Below are 20,043 nucleotides of genomic sequence, written 5' to 3'. Positions count from 1 at the left end.
GAAAACAATGAAAGTTTGGAAGAAATACCTGCTGGAAGTTTGTACTCTTAGCTTTCTAAAAACAGCTTGCTTCCGGTAAAATCGGAGGACTTTACAAAATAGTAGTAGAAAGCTGTGAAAGCTCTTTAGAAAGCGCAAATATGAAGCGAGTCGATTACTTATTGGTTATAAAATAAAGCATAAGTTCCTTAATATATTCAAAATGTACGAATGATAGGAGCCGCTTTGGCGGGATCTCCGCTAATTTTCGAGTCTTGAGGTAGCCAAATTTCCCGATCGAACAGATAATATGTAAGTATCAATTTGTATTCCTAATTTATATACCTTTTATCCAGAGTCGCGAAAATATTTGCTGTGGTAAAAAGGAGTCGCCAAGTGATAAAGTTTGAAAATCTGTTCTAGGAAATAACGTTGATGTGTTTAAGCTTTCAAAATTTTAAAAGATGATATGTGATAATTTTTCAGCTTCTGTTGGCAGTTTTCTAAAGAATGATACTATCTGTTTACCATTATTTATTCCACAACATCCAAAACTCAAGGCATTGAATGAGTAAAACAGACATAAGCACTGTGATATAAATAATTCTTTTTAAAAAGGTGTTTTTTTTTTTTTTTTTTTTTTTTTTTTTTTTAGATTGTAATTGCAGGGACTTTTCCGGTTGATTTGGGTAAAGAAACTGGGCAGTTATTTTTTTCTAATTAATTGGAAATATTTACAAAGCTTAGTCTTTGCTGATACAAGCATTCTATCCTTTAATGCTGACGAAATCATAATTACTGTGTTGCAACACTACTGTGTTGCAAAAGCTTAACTCCTTTAAATTTACGGGGCCCACCAGCGGCCGAGCGGTAAAGACGCTGAACGCTGGTAGTTCGGTCTGAGATTCGAATCCCGCGAACGGGCCGGCTGCATGGGCGCTTTCGTGGTTTTCCCCATGTGTAACGTGTATACGAGCCAGTTTCCCTTAGAAAGTCCTCCACGAAAGGCATCCCTCCCTTTAGGCAGATAGCCCTCGTGTGCTTTGCCATAATTAAATACACCACACCACACCACCTTTAAATTTACCAGTTTTACCTTTTACCACTTTTTGACTCATGAAATTCCACTTTACCAAATTTCTTTTGATAAAGTTTACGATAATATTACATTTTTATAAGTCTGTCTCGGTGAAGAAAATTGTTATAACTCTCTTCGAAAGACTGAAGACAATATACACAAGTTGATGTTTATCGTCGATCGATGAAATAACTTAATGAGTGATGCTTAGGTATACTCTTGTTGTGGTTCGAATGTAGTTTCAATAGTGTATATTTCACAAGAAAGTTTGAAAAAGAGTTTGCATTACACTTAGCTTCTGAAAATTTATTTATATATTTGTGTTTTTAATGTAAAAAGTTGCACTACCCACATGCGAACAAACTTACATACACCTGTATCGGTATATGTACACTCGAGTGCAAAATTAAGAGAATTTGCATATTATATATATCTGATTTTTGAAAAGCTAATGAACAGATTTTAATAAAATTTGATATGAATATACATTTTTAAAGGAGAAAGAAATGTACCACTCAAAAGCCATTTTATGTACCCATAAATAAAGCTCATAGTGCAGGGATGTCCAAAATCAACGTTGCGATATCAAACTGAAAATGAATCTAATATGGGATATGGCCCCTCTTATAGCCATACAGGTCGCGCAGTGTTACGGCATACTGAACAGGAGGTAGTTGAGTCCCTGTAGCAGTAGATCTCACACCTCCAGCAAGGCAGTTTTCAACTCCGGGATGGTTCTTGGAGGGGGATGGCGAGATGAAATTGTCCTCCTCAAAGCGTCCCAGACATGCTCTATAGGGTTAAGATCTAGATGTCTGGCTGGCCACTCTATGCCGTGAATATTCTCAGTTTCCAGGTAGTCGCCAACCAGCTGAACCCTATATTTAATAGCATCGTCATCCATTAACAGGATCCCTGGACCAACCGTGTCCCTCATATTTCTCATAGCAGGCAGTAAGTCTTTGTCAAACAAATGCAAGGGTGTGCGCCCGTCCAACATAATACCTGCCCAAACCACTGTATCTCCACCACTGTAATGATCTTTTTCCCTTATGAAGGAGGGATAGTATCGTGTTTCAGGCTTTCTCGAGATACAGGTACGTGGAGAATTAGTGTCCAGGCTGAATCTCGACTCATCGGTTAAAAGCACTGCGCTGCGTTGAAGTCTGGTTAGAAGCGCATGTTGTCCTCAACATGCTAAACACGCTGTCTTGTGTGTTGCATTGAGCAAGACTCAGGCAGAGGACCATGTGGCTTACAACTCTATCTCATGAAGCCTTCAAGCTAATACTGACCCTGAAACGCAGGTTCCAGTAGCAGCATACGGCTCATGGAGAGTTGTGAAGCTGTTGCATTCCTGTGTCGCCGCGCTGAATGTGCCAAATAACGATCCTCATTCGCCATTGTGGATCTAGGTCGACCGTGTCCAGGTCTTCTCGATATGTATCCAATGTCCTGAAACTGTTTCCACAAATATCAGACGGTACTGGGCGTGACACTGAGCTCTGTAACCACCTGCGTTTGTGATTGGCCTGCCTACCATCTACCGACAGTTCTCCATTTCATTTCGTCATTTCGTGGTTGCCCATTTTACTTGGTACACCTTATAAGATTTACTCATCTCTTGCGAGAAACACTACGAATATCGTGAAGGAGTACAAGCGCACAAATCGCCGAAAACCCTTCGTGTGCTTATAACCCTTCTACAATCACAGCTCCGCAGACACGCAAGTGTACGCTTACGTATTCGTCCCTGAATAATTGCATAATCCTTCGGTGGCATAATTAGTACCTTGGGTTCAATGCTTTTCGTTAAAAGTACACAAAATGTGCAAATTCCCTTAATTTTGCACACGAATGCGTATCTTTGCTTTTGTCAACACATACTGGTGTCTATATATGTATATATCTTTACCCCTTCTTTATTTATATATTATATTAATACATCATTATATAGCTAAAACAAACATGAAAATTACGTTCAATATAGTATTTAGAAATCACTTCCGCGGCAACAAAGATTTTACTTTGGTAAGCGGAAATTTTAAAATTCAGTATAAATAAATGATCTGATATCTACATTCAGTAAAAAAAATATAAAAAAGAGAATCTTAATTGCTTCTGTTATTTGTATTAGCTTAAATAAATATTCGTATATATATATATATATATAACTAAAGTATATTTCTGTGAACGCATATAATACCATATGAACGATCTGATTAGCTTCTTTTAGTCAGAAAATAACTTCTGTTATACATGTTAATTTAAACCAATAAACAGAGCCTGCGCGTTTTTACCTGAGGCAGGACAACCCTCAGTTGTCGAGCTGCTGATACTGGTATTTTTTTCTGGGTTTAGAACCCAGGCTGACGGGGTTGTCTGCAGGTTTGATTTTCGTAGTTTTCGCCAATGAATTCGATTCCATTTCCCTAAGAAAGTCTTCTCTAAAGCAATGCCTCTCCTTGGTCGATAGGAGAAGTGTGATTTGCCATAGTCAAATAACCAATCAACCAAATCTCGTTTTAAACTTTTCAGAGTGGACCGCCGAGCGGTAAAATCCGCTGAACACTGTTAGTTAGGTCCGGGGTTCGAATCCCGGTGAACGGATTGGCTGCCTAGGCTTTTTAGTGGTTTTCCCCATGTGCAACGAGGATGCGAGCTAGTTTCCCTTAAAAAAGGCCTCTACGGAGTATTCCTCCCTTTCCAACAACAAGTGCCTAAGGGCGGAGCACGTAGTAAGTAAAAAAAAATGTCTTCCAGAATCCGACTGATAGAGCGAGATTTGAAGTATCTAATCCTGAGATATTACAGATATTACAGACTTAAAATTACTATAAATGAGAATATTTCACGTCATTTAGATTACTTTTAGCTAGGCAATAAACAAGAACTAACTATGAATCAAAATGCATATTTTCTTTCAAGTTTTTCAAGGCTTCCGTTTGAGCTATAGCTCTTATAGTTAATTTGTTGGCCTTTAAATGTAATTCTGAAAGGTATTTAACTCACACTTTTCAAAATTTAAAAATTTTTAAAAAATAACGTCAGAGAATGTGAAAAATAATTATTAATAAACAATAACATACAAATTAAAATTTGAGAAGCATTTTGAAACAAATGTAGCAAGTGAAATCATAAAAGTTTTTAACCGCTCATCTAAAATCCGTCTCAATGTTACTTCCCACACTCCGTAATTTTCTTATGAAATAGTAGTGGCGCCATCTAGCGTTCTCTTAATGTAATTGATTTGAATACCCTAAGCTAAATTTCGTCTGAAACTGTTGCTTTTCACATTATGAACATTTCACATTTATGAAAAAACTGGGCTCGCAAGCTGCTAATGGCCTTTGCGATCTCTTTAATGCAACCAGAGGTATTTTTATTTTTTAAATATAATTGAATTTTCCATCCTTCTAAGTCCTTGAATAATTCATAATAAAAGTCTCATCAGGTACTTCCTGGTGTCTTTTGGTGTGAGTTTAATACAAGTTACAAATAGTTACCGAAATTTCTCAAGATTAATTTAAAGCTTTTCAGCAAGAGTTTTTTTCTTAACATACTCATACTGTTCGACTTTATCCTCTGGTTCACGAGCGATTAGTTGATTTATTTCTGAAAAAAGATGTCCCAAAAGATTGGTGACAAGTTCTTTCTTTGGTAATGAAACATGAGGGACTTGTCTTCCCAAACAAAGCAAATACAAATTTCTACCTTCTTTCACATCAAATTTTTGAACTAGATTTTCTAAATTCTTTGCTAGGATTTCTTTATCTTCCACTCGAATCTTCCCATTTTTTCTTAAATTCGACTTCAGTTTCCAATTTTTCAAGCTCTAATTGATTTTATCTTTTCTTCTCTGGTCTTCGATTGCGATTGCTTCTTTACATCTTTCCTCTTCCATTGCAACTGCTTATTTTCTTATATTTATTAATTGTTCGATCGATCTTTGCACTCTTCGTGATAATCTTTGCTACTGAATGTAGCATTCTTGGAATTCAAAACTTTGAAATGTGTTTGCATATTTAAACCTAAATCATCAGCTAGCTTTTTAAAATTTTCCTCAAGACTTTTGGCAATCAGAGAAGAATTAAAACCAAATTCAAAACATCTGAATGCCTTATTTACATTTCATATTCTAACACGAAATTCAAAACACCCGAATAGATTATTTTAATTTCATATTCTAACACAAAATTCAAAACGCCTGAATAGGTTGCTTTCATTTCATATTCTATTCAGACCGAGGCTCCAAAAACATATATAGCATGGTTCGGTTTTTATGCAGAGATGAGGCATATATTCTTATAGGGAAAAAAAAAAAAAAAAAAAAAAAAAAAAAAAAAAAAAAAACCGTTGCTGGAGCCTGTCGCTCTCAATGACGTCAAATTACGGACAATAAACTCAAACCGACTGTTACGTCTTTAGGATTCCATCACTTGATTTACCTTTGACAGTGTTGCCAAGAAATTCAAGAGAAATATAAACGGATAGCTAATGTTTAATCCCTAGGTATATGTGCATTTGTGCGTGTTCGTGAATGTTAGGGAAATTTGTTATAACTGGTAAATTTTAGTGTGGGGGTAAAGAAAATATTTGTATTCCGTAACTTTTTTTTTCAACGAAAACACATTCGTGGATGTTCGAAAAAAGTTTTTTAATCTTAAGCACAGTTCTTTCACAGTATAAGCACTTGAATAATGGGATGTATGCGAAGGGATGATTATTACCATTTTTTAAAATGAGGAGTATTAATTTTCACATTGCTATACTTGGTATGAAAGAGAGAAGTTGCTGACTAGTATACGTTTTCCAAACGAGAAAGCATTAGAAGAGGGAAATTTACGTTATTAAATGGATAGATTAAGAAATGACAAAGTCGTTTAATTTCTGACACAGCATTACTTCATCATTATTAGTTAGTAAAAGTTCTGATCTGAATACTATTAGTTAAATGATTTTACTTTAACCTTTACCTTTATGTAGCTACATGAGTCACTTGCGTTATATGAAAATCATACGATAGCTTTTAAATTTCATAATGACTCACTTCAGACAAATTTATTATAATCATCCTATCATATTGCTAATTTACAGTTGAAGGTGAAGAATCTTAAAAACTGATAAGCGAATAATCGCTTGAGTTCGTGTGACAAGAAACAACAAGATGGAAGGGTAAATAACCCTTTATTATTCAAATAAGATTTAACAGAACTCCGTCTTGGAGTGTACAATAAAAACCTACACTTGAGCTTTAACTTAAGAAGCTTAGAAGTAAACTAAAACTAATGTAAACTAAAGAGATATAGCCGAAGCTATCAAGATTCTAACCGAGTTGGCCCCTTAACGCTCATTGCCTGCGAAGCTATCAAGGGCCTGAGTACGGCCGAGCGTAATAACAGCTTTGAGAGAGAATAGCCAAAAAAAGGCAAACGCGCGCTAATCAGAAACTCTGATTCTCTCTTACTCAGCAAGTAGAACTTCGCGGTTAAATACCGCTCTTCCTCATTATGTAACCAGACGTGATTCTAAAACTATGTTCTGGCCGGAAGTAGTAAGTTGAAGTTAAGAATCGACAGAAAAGGAACTTTAACTTAAAATTTAACTGTTAATAAAATTAACATAATCCTTACAAAGTAACCAAATTAAAAAGGAGATCAGAGCAGTGGCACAGCTAGAGATTTTACCACCCACGAGGGGGGGGGGGGTCCCTGAAGTTACCGCCTCGGGCCATCTCTGAATTTGCCGGCCCCTTTGATATACAAGCAAATAACTTTACAAAGAGTCAAAACGATAAATGAAGAAATAAAATAAATTCTACGTTTATTTTTAAAGAAAAACTTTAAATCCAACTTTTTAAAACTATACTATTATTTTGCTTGTATTTGTTCGCGAAACCATCGATGACAGTTTATAGGCCTACATGATTTCTTCAATTGTTGTTAGATAGATAGTATAGAATGTTTTCTTAAATGCAAAATAAATATTTTTAGTTCCTAAATACGCGTTAAATGGGTTTTATTTAGGAAACTCTTCTCACAAGTAGCAACACCTATAGCAAATAACTTTACAATGGGTCAAAACGATAAATGAAGAAATAAAATAAATTCTACGTTTATTTTTAAAGAAAAACTTTAATTCCAACTTTTTAAAACTATGCTATTATTTTGCTTGTATTTGTTCGCGTATTGTATAAAACTATACTATTATTTTGCTTGTATTTGTTCGCGAAACCATCGACGACAGTTTATAGGCCTACATGATTTCTTCAATTGTTGTTAGATAGATAGTATAGAATGTTTTCTTAAATGCAAAATAAATATTTTTAGTTCCTAAATACGCGTTAAATGGATTTTATTTAGGAAACTCTTCTCACAAGTAGCAACACCTATAGCAATTTGTGAGAAAAATTCTCAATAGTATTACGATATTTGTAACTTTGTTCTGAAGATTGTATTTTAGAACAAACTGCAGAGATTCGAAAAGGTCCGCCCTTCCACTTTCCTGTTCTGTTTTCCCTAACAATAATAGCAATAATTCTTTCTTGGGTGAAGACCTTTTTCCTGATCAATGTTACCGTGATCGGTTGATTGAATTAAGTTGATATTCTTAATTCACAATCAAACGTTTTGACGGAATAAAAAAGATATAACAAGTTAAAATTTCATGGGGATTTCTTTGAATAATTCATCTACATCAAAAACTATTTTTCTCAATTTATTTGTATATGACACTTCAGAATCTCCTTATTTTTCACTTACTTCGATGATCCACATGACTAACATTTATTAAATAATGTTACAAATGAAAATGCCGCCCTTAAAATGTGCCGCCCGTGCTACTACGGCTACTTCTACGCCACTGGATTTGAGGAACTTTTAGAAATTAAAGTTAACATTTCATTCCGCTTGTATAAATACATAAGAGGAGGAGACAGAGAGAGATAATATACTCGTACCATGCTGATTTTTACATGCTGATTTTATTGCTATTATTTGCAGCAGATATAAGAGCTTTTTTTAGCCTATAACATTCTTAAAATTCCTTTTGTTTTTCTTCCAAAATTTGGGATTTTTTAAAATGTTTTAAAATTATACATTTTGTAAAGCTACGTATTCGCTTACCTCTCTTTCCAGTTGCCCATTTCTGACTTGCAGACATTTCCACAAATATTTGTTTTTGCAGCACTAAATGAAGATGTCAAAAGCCACCAGGGTGTGGTTGCTTCGTGATTAGCAGCGGTCATTAAATTAGATTTCTGGGTGTTCCTTGTACTGCAGCAAGCTGGATAACTGAAGTGAACTGAGTGTTGATTCGTTGCATGTGCATGTCTGTGTTATATGCAGCTGTAGAGAAGTATTTAAAAATTTCTCTTTAAAATCACTAAGGATAACGTCACACAAGATGTTGATTATGCTACAATTTTTTTTTTTGTTATTTTTTTAGATTTTCGGCATTGTTCGGAGCTACAATAGAGCTTGATAATGAACATAAATTTAAGGTGAATTTTAGTAACTGCCTATCCATGCTTGTAGATAAAAACTTATTTCGGATTTTTAGCTTTACAGCCATTTGACCACAATAGGGGTTATAAATGGTGTAAAAATTATGATTTAAGAAGGGATAATCATGAAACACTGAAGAATTATTAATGAGTTTTCTTACAAATGTTCTAATATTAACCAGTATAGTTATTAAAAACTGTAATTATTATTACCATCTATCCGAGTTTAGAGTGCAATAAAGGCTATTAATTTATACAGACTTTTTTAACATAAGACTAACTATTTTAAAGAAAACACTAAGCATGATTGGAGAATTGTTGAGAATGTCTAATGTCAGCAATTCTATACTGTAAACTTTGGAATGACAAACAGAACTTGGAAAATTGCTAGACAATTTTTAATTCAAAGCTTTTATTGTAAATACTGCAATATCTACTGTGGAATCACGGCATCATTAATGTTCATTATATGTGAATGCAGGACTTTAGTCAGTCAGTTAATTACCTCAAAGTATTATGTAGCGGCCTAAAAGAAGCACTTTCTAGTATAAACTAGTTCGTTAATTCGTATTACGTTGCACATGTGGAAACCAGAGACGAGTGTTCCTGTAGAAAATCCCCTCTCCGGTAGCCATTTCAGTCACCGGGAATCATCCTCTGGTGAAGTATGATTGTTTCGGCTAACCCCTTGATTATTAGTGAATAAGTGTATAATTTTACTACAGTCAGTCTAAATACATGCTTTTATACTATTGTGATATATTTTAATCACTAAATATGTAACTCGGGTCTTAAATTAGAAGTACGCGAAACCTATGGAAGACCGTCAGAAAAGCGGAGCAAAATTAATAAATAAAATTACTAACAAAATTGTAACGTAATTAATAATTAAAGAATTAAACTATGGAAAAGTTAAAACGATAAATTAATTAAAATAAAAATGAAATAAAATGAAAAAAAGATAAATAAGAATTTGATAAATGATTAAATTATGGTAAATATTTAAATAATAAAATAAAATACTGGAATTTGTCTTACTTGGAGCTCCGCTGAATTTAAGCCCTAAATATACAGTATAATGTATCTGAAGGGATGATAAAAGCAGAGACTTTGAAGGGATGTTAATACGAGAGAGATTTTTTTTTTTTTTTTTTTTTTTTTTAGCGTACTAATGAAAAGAAGTTAAAATGGTTAAAGCATAACTAATGAAAATACAGAGAATTTTGGAATGAGAGTAGGGACAGAATTTTATTAGGTATGAAAACAAACTGAGAAGAGTTCAACACTTTTTGACCGCGACACCCTGCCACTATAATTCTAGGTGTTCTAGCAAGCAAAACGTGACAAGGAAAGAACATTTCCTCTGTGCTCTTTTCCGAAGGAAGACACTTGGATTGGAACGTAAAAACCGGCTATTATAAATTCATTGCACCTTCTACAGAATAAACCTTTGGCACTTGTGGGGGCTTTTCTTTCCTTAAAGGTCTCAACCTCAGTCCAAATGTTTGTTTCCTAGGGAAAGAGAACAATGCATTCAGAATTTAAAATCGGTTTTTAATTTGATTTTATTATTAAGATAACATTTTCCAGGTCAAAGAAATTTCCACTGAAAGTGTGGTTTATTTACGTAAAAGAATTGCCGAAGCCCATTTATAAAGGGCTTCTGTGCACTCAGGCTAAAATTAAGGATTTATCTAAAAAGTTAAGAAGTACCAGGCCGGGCTCCGGCGCAGTTCAAGCCCTGATCTATCTCTCAGTAGATATACAAGTTAAAAGGGTCTGTTGTAAATGATGAAACAAAGTTTCTTTAAACCCATTTCAACTCGTTTAGATTTTAAAAATTACCTTGCAAGCTTATGTTAATCAAGAATAGTTAAAATGATACGTTAAAGAAGGCAATTTTTAAAAGGCAAAGACTTCGAAAAATCGAAATAATTTAACATAAAGGTTCCACTGACTGTGTAACGAATAACTTAGCATTTTTTTCTTTCTTTTTCTCTCTCTTTTTTTTAATCTGTATGAATTATTATTGGCAGTATATATTACAGGCTGGCTTCTTTCTTTGGTGCGAATTATTAGCATACAGCTGAAAAGACCGTAGTCATCTTAAAGACCGCATTTGTGTTGAGACAACTTTTATACCTTCAAAGCTCAAAAAGAAATATTTGTACAACAATTTATAGTTAAATTAAGCTAGTTAAATTAGACTGTAATTTCTTAAATGTATCGTGATTCACCATGCGTACATAGTACTACATAGATAACTACAGCATATAGTTCGATTTTAAATTCGCAACGAATTCATCTTATCAAGATTCACAAGATACAGGTTGAATAGTCAAAAAAACTGAGATTAAAAGACTTCCTCAGGAGTTGCGGGAATAGTGTTTAACAACCAGAAAAAGCAAACTTTCTAAAGCTAAACATTTGCCAAAATATAAACCAAAGAAGCACCTATTCTGAAGAAAAAATATTTTTACCTTTATTTTCAGAATACCGTATTGGCAGAGTGATGATGAAGGAAATTATCAATTCAAAGATTTAAGTGGTAAGATACCGCGTTTTTAAATTTCTTTATTTAATAAATAAGCACGATTTAACGAAACAAAATGTGACATTTGTATATGAACAATAAGTGAGTTTATTGACAGTACATAAAATGTGATTATTAATGCTATTAAGTTACATTTTCACATTATCTAACTATTTGTTCAGATATATAATTAATCCTAGTTTACTAAACTATTCATAAACTTTACAAGAACACTTGACAACAACCCTGGATATCTGCCTCTCTGTGCACACAAAAGTACAATTTTTTATTTAGTGAAAACTGTGTAAGTTAAATGGCACCAAATACTTTCAAATTGTTTACTTCAATCACCACAATAATGCTTTTTCTTTATAGATTAAACAAACAAACAAATTATTTTAAACAACATTACCCAATAATGAACAAGGTCTTTCATTAGAAATAAATCCAGTTTAATGTAGGTATCTGAATAGGTAGAAGTGGGCGAGATAACAGAATTTCACCATTGGCCGTACAGGTATATTCTCACAGCTCTAACTGTGAAGCCCAACTTTGAAGAAGGACATCTCGGGAGACGGATCCGAGGGTCTCCCTTCCTTTTCTTCCTCTCACCAAGCCTCTCGAAAAGTCTTTCGGCTCTTCGGTATTTTAAGTGTCCCCATGCCGCACAGACGCTATACACTTACAAGTATCTATGCCTTTTGTGAGATACGAACCCGGTCCCAGCGATACAGCAGATGACGTAAATATTTTGCGTCATTAAGCTTAGTATGGTTTAGTCATAGCGTATTCTTTTCAGCCTTTAATATGCCAGGGTTATACTTCCTTAGCATAACATTAAATCTTGACAGGAAATATCACTAAGTTAAATACATAAAGATTTCTCTTCCATACATGATTATAACTTCTGCTATTATTAGAAGATTGTTTATTGAAGCACAAGAATAGAAAAAAATATCTAATGCAAATTTTAAATATTGAAAGAATAAAGGCTAAGGTTAGGAGACAAATTATGAAAGTTAATGAAACCAATATGATGTAAACCAGAACCCCCATCCCATTGCATTTTTAATGCCTCATATGAGACAAATGTCCACTGATGCAAACCACAACAGATACGCCCAGTTTCAACATCGTTCTGATATATGAGAACACAAAATACGTTCTACTGCCGTGATTATTCATCGATCATTACAGGCCTTAATAACTAAAGCACTGTATTATAATTCATTCATTACGGTACACAGCAAGGGCTAAAAAGACTTTTTAAAAAAATTTAATATGTCGTCAATAAAAGCAGCGATTTTATATAGTATTTATTAATATAGCAATTCATTAATATGCAATAAAGTAGTTACTGCTATCAAAACCATATCTGTTAATATTTCTCTCGAAACGCAAAAATCATTGTACGTAACGGAAAAATAAAATAAATAAACACATAAATGTATGATCCGTAGCCAGATGTTGTCTTCACAAACGGACGACAAATTTGATGAAGTTGGTAATATCGGACAGATGGAATACTTTAGTAACAGGAAATCGTTTCTCCTGAAGCCCCGCCTTCAAGCGGTTGACAAAGCAATATCAAGCCCTGCAATTAAATCTCTGCGAATAAAAATGGACAGTAAATTTCCTCTAAAGTTTAAGTCTTTCCTGTTTGAATGACCACAAGGAATATAGGAAATGCCAGCTTTTTGTTATTGACAAATGTGAACACGCTGTCACTCACAATCCTTAATAAGTGAGCGATTTAAGCATCCTAGCAAACTGGCATAAGTATTCGCAGGGCTCATAATCATAACATTAAGCAATCCGCTGCGGTAATAAAAACTGTGAGAGCTGTGTGTCCAGACTATTAATAAGCCTTTATCATTAATTATTTTTCTTGATTTTTATACCTGTGATTTGTGTTTAGCAAAAGCATTAGATCCGGCAAGTGTTATTTTTAGACAAATAAGAATTATCTACAGCTTCAGTAGCTCTGCATAAACATTACTTTTCCTAGTGGAGTGGAGATTCTCTGTTGTACTTCAAAGTATCAAAAGACTGACGTTTATTATGTTGTAAATATTGATTATTTTATACTTCAAAAGGTTTATATTCCTAATTTTACAACAAATGTAAAGGGGAAAAACATGCAAATACTTCTAACTGTTCGTTCCCAAAATTCGCTTGTAATGTTTCATGGATTTTCTTTAATTTAAGAGTGGCATAAGCTTGCACGTTTACAGCTTAAGCAAGAAACTGTAAAATACTCTTAATAACATTAAACATTTTAAATTATTCAGGAGCATTTTCAGTTGTGTAATTCGTTTTTAATAATAACACCTTAAACTACATGTTATAACTTCCTGAGATATGGATGCATCAGCAAACCTCATCTTTGTAATTTTTCCACCTAGTTTTTATAAGAATAATATTACCTTGTACTTGAATTACTTATCTGGAACTTGAGCTCGAATTAAGCACATTTTATAGAAATTATAGCAGAAAGGAGCATTCCTCCTTTCCTCAATATAATATGCTAAATGCCTCATTAATGAAATAATTATTTCCTCAGAGGGAACTTGAGACAAATACTGAATTTAGATCCGAGACATTATTAACGTACTTTAAGCATTTAAAATGCAAAAATTATTAACCTTGTTAAACATTTATTTTTAGCTGCCAATTAAAAATTTGGGCTTTGCCTATATAAAGCATACAACCGAACCATGTCTATTTTTGTTAATACTTGTAAAAAAGAAAATTATCTTTTTCCAATGCATAAATATAATAACCAAAATTCAAAATTCACATCATATAATTGTCAGCTATAATAACGACCAAAGAGAAAATACCCTAATCGTTTTTCAAAAAATATACTTTTTGAAAAAGGGAGTCTTAAATACCCTAATAAGTCAAAAGATGATTTAAAAGTCTTAAGCTTTCATAGAATAAGCTAACTGTTATGTATCATAGTTAGTCAGTCGTACACGATGATTTTCCAGTCATAGTTAAATTTATGTAATGCTTATTCTGTTTCTAAGGTTTTAAAAGTTTATAACCTTTGATGATCAGAGGCTTACTCATATAACGCCACTCACATATCGAGCATGAAATCGTGGAGTTGGTCCCCCCTTTCCCAAGAAGCTGGTTATTTATTTTGCGTCCTTTGCTGCTCCTGCATGTTTTTTGCTTCATTTCATGACTTCATGTTCTGATCTGAGTTTCTGATAGATCAATGCCACGAATTTTATCGCGGCCAAGAGCCAAGATTTGGGCCTGTCGTTGCCTTAAGCTATGGTTACCTTTATAGCTAACAGCACGAGTTCGTCCACCTTGTTCCCAGTTTTGAATAAGAACCCCCAAGGAAAACGGGTTTAAAGTCTACTATTCATCTTTCGTTACCACTGACTTCTCGAGGAGACTTTCAGTTCTACGATGGTTTAAGTGCTCTCATGCCGCAAAGACACTACATACTCACAAACACCTATACCTTTCCCGGGTTTGACTCACTACAACTATCTCAACACGGAGTAATGAATTGCATAAAAGTAAGGATCGCATTTTGTTTTCGGAAGAAGTCAAATTTACTAAACGGGCAAAGGAAAAAAATAAAAATAAAAAAAAATATGCATTTACATTTCTAAAAGGCTGTAATATATATATATATATATATAGTATATATACATATTATAGCCTATATATGTAGGGATTCTCAACCTGTTTTGCCCCATACACCTCTTTCACCATTGCTAGAAGATTGTTCCCCACCACCCTCCTTTTCAAAACTCGGAAAATACGTATGTATTTACTTAGATTTAGATTTTTTTAACGCACTTTATAAATTAAACAAGAAAAAGAATAGGAAAGGCTGATAAATACCAAAACGTGAAAAAAGTATTTTTGTTATAAGTTAAAACTAAATATTTAGCAACTAAATAAAACGCTGATAGAATTCCTTCCTGAAACTGTGAAATTCCCTCTTTCCCCATGGTTGTAAACCCTGACATGCATGAACACAATTTAATTCCTTTAGAGAATCTTTCTCGAAAACCTTCTGTCATCTAGCAAATTGAGAAGAGTATTTAAATGTTTAATTCCAGTCTGCCAAATACAAACTTTCTTTGGCACATATACTTAATTTTCTCTTTGCATTTATGGTATAATAATAGAAATTATATATCAGGTTGTGCCGCATCTTATCTCTGAATCATCACGATTATACTGCGCTATTTTAACTGAATTTGTTTCTTTAGTTTGTGCACATTTACGTGCACATTGGAAGTAATTAATCAATTTTACTATATCGGAGAGGAATTTGGAGGTATTTTTCACCTTTCTCTCCAAACCTTCAGATGTCCCTTTTTTTGAATTCTTTAAGACATCTTATCTTGTCTTCAATTTCGCATTTTGAATTCTTAGAAGTTCAGAGGTATCCTAGATACAGCAGTAAAAAATAGAATTAGCAGTTGGTTTTGGCTGACTTCCATGCAGTTCACGCTCATGCAGATTGATGCAAGTTGCACAAATGGAAATGCAATTATCTAATTTTATTTTATTTTTGATCTGGCATTTATAGGCCGAGAGACTGTTGATTGAATCTAGGGACAATGAACTGTTAATTGAATCGCGAGGGTAATGAACTGCTGCCACGATAATGAACAGTTAGGTTATTAGTTAACCCCAAGCTTTTATTCCTGAAAGCTATTAAAAATATTACAAAAACTAAAATTTCACCTTTTTCATTTATTTTGAGGAAAGTAACATGAAGGCTATTATTGTAATAAAAGCAAGAACTTCCAAGAAGTTTAAATAAACAGATAACTTCTTCGTCAAGCTGTTTTCTTTTTGATGCTAATCTTAGTAATTGGAATACAATAAAATAGTTAAAACTAATATCAGAAAAAATAAGTCTTTTCACATGCTTTCCTGTTTTCATTCGTATCCTTTCCTTTTAAACAATGAAATTAGTTTGAATCCTAAGGAGCAAGAAAAGGACAATAAAATCAGATCTGCTACTACACTGACCACGAAATTAAACTGGCATATATTAAACTAAAATATATTTTTAAGTATCTTATACTACAAACTAAAGTATATTTTTAAGTATTTAAGAAAAAGTTACGCACAGCAAAGTTGATGAAGACTGGAAGTAATTTTTTGGGGCAGTGAGTTTGAAATTTTTTTATGCTATATTTTTTTATAGTTGGGTACTTCAATGTAGTAAAATATTACCTTTTATAATAAGTTTAATTTTTTTTTAAGTAAAGATCTGAGATATACCTTTCGCTTTTTACTGCTTGAAAGTTAGAATTTCAGTACACTAAATAGCTTATTTGTCTACATTTCAGTCAAGAGGTATATATTTTTAATGCATTTTTTAAATCTTTCCTCCATTAGTACACATATACTATATAATTTATATTTATATATTTTAATTAAGTTATATTTATATATATTTATTAAGTACATACCTATACTAAATAATTTATATTTATATATAATGCATACTTTCTTCGCATGTCTTAACTACTTGACTCGAATAAATGTGTATACAATTAACATTTAATGTTTACACTAAACAACTGCTTAATTTTAACAATTTGTGACATTATAATACTTTGGCATTTCTTTTTCATATTTGTAAAATATTTATTTTATGCTTACTGAGACATTCAGAACGCCCTGGTAGGGGGAAAGGAACCTGCGCCGCTCATTCGCCCAACTTACTCCGCTTTTAAAAATAACTGTTACTCTTGAAGTTTCTCTTATTTGATTCTTGGATTTTCCTCTTATTTCTCTTAAAAATATATTTACTTAGCCATTTTAAAATGTTAGTTCCTGACACGTAATTATAAAATTAAGAAAGCAGACGAGAACTGGAAATATTAAAAATAATAAATTTTTCAAATACTAATTTTCTCATTATTACGTCTGTTACATAATATTATGCTGAAATATTTTCTGGGATATCAACATTGTCACATTTTGCTGATTTAAAGAAGAAAGAACGCAATGAAGTTAACAAGATATCATTAAAATACCAATATTTCTAATTTTAAAACCAAGTTGTTGCTTAGATAGTTAAAGCTACGTTTTTATAAAAATGCATTATATTTTTTAAATATCACAAAACGTATAAACAATAATCAGTTACATAAAAGTCAAAGATAAGATGAGATTCAAATTAGAATTAAATCCAAAATAATGAACTTAGGTAATTTTATAATAAAATACTGAGCAAAAATTTAGTACTGCAAAATAATTACAGCAGTTTAAACTTTTTGTCAAATTTAAGTCAATTTTTAAAATTTCAAAATATAAAGTAGTTTCTGAAAATTAGAAAATAATTTTTGATTACAGTTTTTTCCCTCTTTTCCTTTTCTATCTTCTTTTCCTCCGCCTTTTTTTTTATTGTTTACCCTAAACGGTACTTTTCCGTTTTGCCGGCGCAAGCGATAAAATCGCCAGTAATGGTACAGCTGGTGCCAAACGGAATATCGTCGCTGGTAACCTTTTACACCTCATTTTCAAAACAAGTAGCAGCCATTTCTTATCAGATTGATTGTTTCTTTCAATACTGTCATACAATTACATAGAAATTTTACAAGATAGTTCAATTTTATGCCTTAAGACCATTCGCGGTAATTGAATCAATTAGGATGCAATCACAACACTCATCCGAAGGCAAAAATATAGAAAAGGTAAAGTCAAGTGTTAAATTCATCAATCCTAATGAGAATGCACTCGCGAAGTAAAGAACTGCGGTTTTACATAATTTCTGAGTAAGCTATCCGTACGAGTTGAAATAATTCTTGCATTTAAACTTGTATTCCAAATTAAGATTAACTTGAAATTAATGTAAATAATTACTGAGAGAACTCGACTTTTGTAGCGTAGTTTACTTGAGATGAGATCACTCGGGGTCACGTGATATGAACCGGCGAATCAGGATGTTGAACCGTGAAAGCATAGTAAATTATTAACCTAGTCTCTTTTTACAAATTTTTTTATCTTTATTTATTGGTTTTTTAGAAAACTTTAAACGATATTAAAATGTTTCTGCCTTTAAAATAAAAAATTCTTAGAACTAACATTTGTTAACATTTTTTATGTGTATATTGCATGTTGTCGCCAATAAAGTCTGCTTGGCGAGATTTGCGCCGGCGAAACGGAAAAGTACCTTCTAAACATTAGATCTGCCGACTAGAAATTGTTGATTAAACATTAAACAGTCATTCTGAATGGTCTGATATTTGGTCGAAAAATTTTATATTTTCTCTAATTTAATGCAAAATTAATATAATGAACTTCAAATAATGCATTCTTTGTAAACGTATTAAAATGGCATATGAAATTTTACTCTTAAAACTTATTAGTATTTTTTTTATTAAAATTTTTTGTTTTGGCATTGAAATTTTTGTAGATGGAGTCTCTGTTTCGTACACTAGCAGTGAGCGGTAATACCGTTTAACATTCATAGTTCGACTCGAATTCAAATTCTAACAAATAGTTTGACTGTATGGAAGTTGTAATTTCCCAAAGCGACAGATGAATGTGACTTAGTTTCATTTAAAGAAACCTCCACCAAGGCATTCCTTTCCACCAAGGCATTCCTTAAGCAGATAGATCTCCAATACTTTTGCATAATCTACATAATCCTATTTGTACCACAGATAATAAAGTACTTTTTATGTACATGAGTATGTATTTCGCTCAAACATATACTTGCAGCGCAGATAATAATGATTTTATTACAGTTATAGAAACCTCCGCAATATCTCTTACGTAATTTGAAAATTTCAACGGAATTCAGATGTACTTTCAGACTTTATGGTTCTAGTGGTTATGGGTTGAAAATCTTTTATTCTTCCTTATGTGACCTGGAAACATATATGCATTTCATTTACTAAATAGATGCTTTGCAAAATCTGAAAGCGCATCTTTAAAATAGTGATAGTGAAAAATGTTACTCATGACTCATTACTTAGTGAAAAAAGTTCATCAATTAGAGCAGTCATCCTTTTATTTATTTGTTGCAGTAGACCAGGCGTTTTTGAGAGACTTGACATCCATAAAGAAAATTTCTTTCATTTTGACTGTGAAAAGAAAAATCTAAATTTCGTAATTATTTCTCAGAGCGTTGAAAATTCATGAAGGACTACACTCAAATACTAAAAACTTTAGTAGCTTTAATGGACACTAGGTAGCGCTAACGCATAGACAAGAAGTAATACACATGAAAAGTTTGCTAACTTCTTTCTAATCAAATTTAATGCATCTTTACAAGTGCTGCCATCTATCCATTATTTTTATTAATATCCCTTGTTTTATTATGTATTAAACTAATGGCGACTAAAATTTGCATCTCTGAAGGCCAATTTAAACACTGATTTGGGATCCTGAAATGGTTAAGAGTATGGGAATATATTTAAATTCGTAAATTCCATTAATAGTAACAAATTTTATTAATATAGCCACAGGCTGCAGAAAAAGATTTCGTGAGGCATATGAATTCCGCAGACAAACAGCTGGCTATGACTGATTTAAGTGGAAGATCACATATATCAATTCTTAGTATTCTCTTTATATCACTTATACCATTAACTATTTTTTATCCATCAGAAGAAGGAAGAGGAGAATCAAATTTCATTTCCACCTTAAAAATTCACCTAAATTATGCATCTCATATCACGTCGTTTTCAAATTAATCATTTAATTAGAGGGCTTTGGTCCACCAATTTATCCATTCTATGAATTTCATTGAAGGTACAGATTTGGTTATAGTTTGATTTATACCTAAAAAAAAATAGGTGTCAGAGACGGATTTATTGGGGTGCACAAGTTGCAGTCTCGAGAGACCCTGCGTTATAAAGAACCTCAAATCACGAATTATTATTTTTTTAAATAGTAAATGCACCCTTTGTCTTAAGATCAGGGATTCCAAGAGTTCAGATAAGC

The sequence above is a fragment of the Stegodyphus dumicola genome, chromosome X2, assembly GCF_044657685.1.
Source record: "Stegodyphus dumicola isolate Sdum_Otavi_A_Nest chromosome X2, ASM4465768v1".
Taxonomy (NCBI): Eukaryota; Metazoa; Arthropoda; class Arachnida; order Araneae; family Eresidae; genus Stegodyphus; species Stegodyphus dumicola.
The sequence above is the reverse complement of the archived record's forward strand: the minus strand, read 5'-3'. Positions refer to the sequence as shown.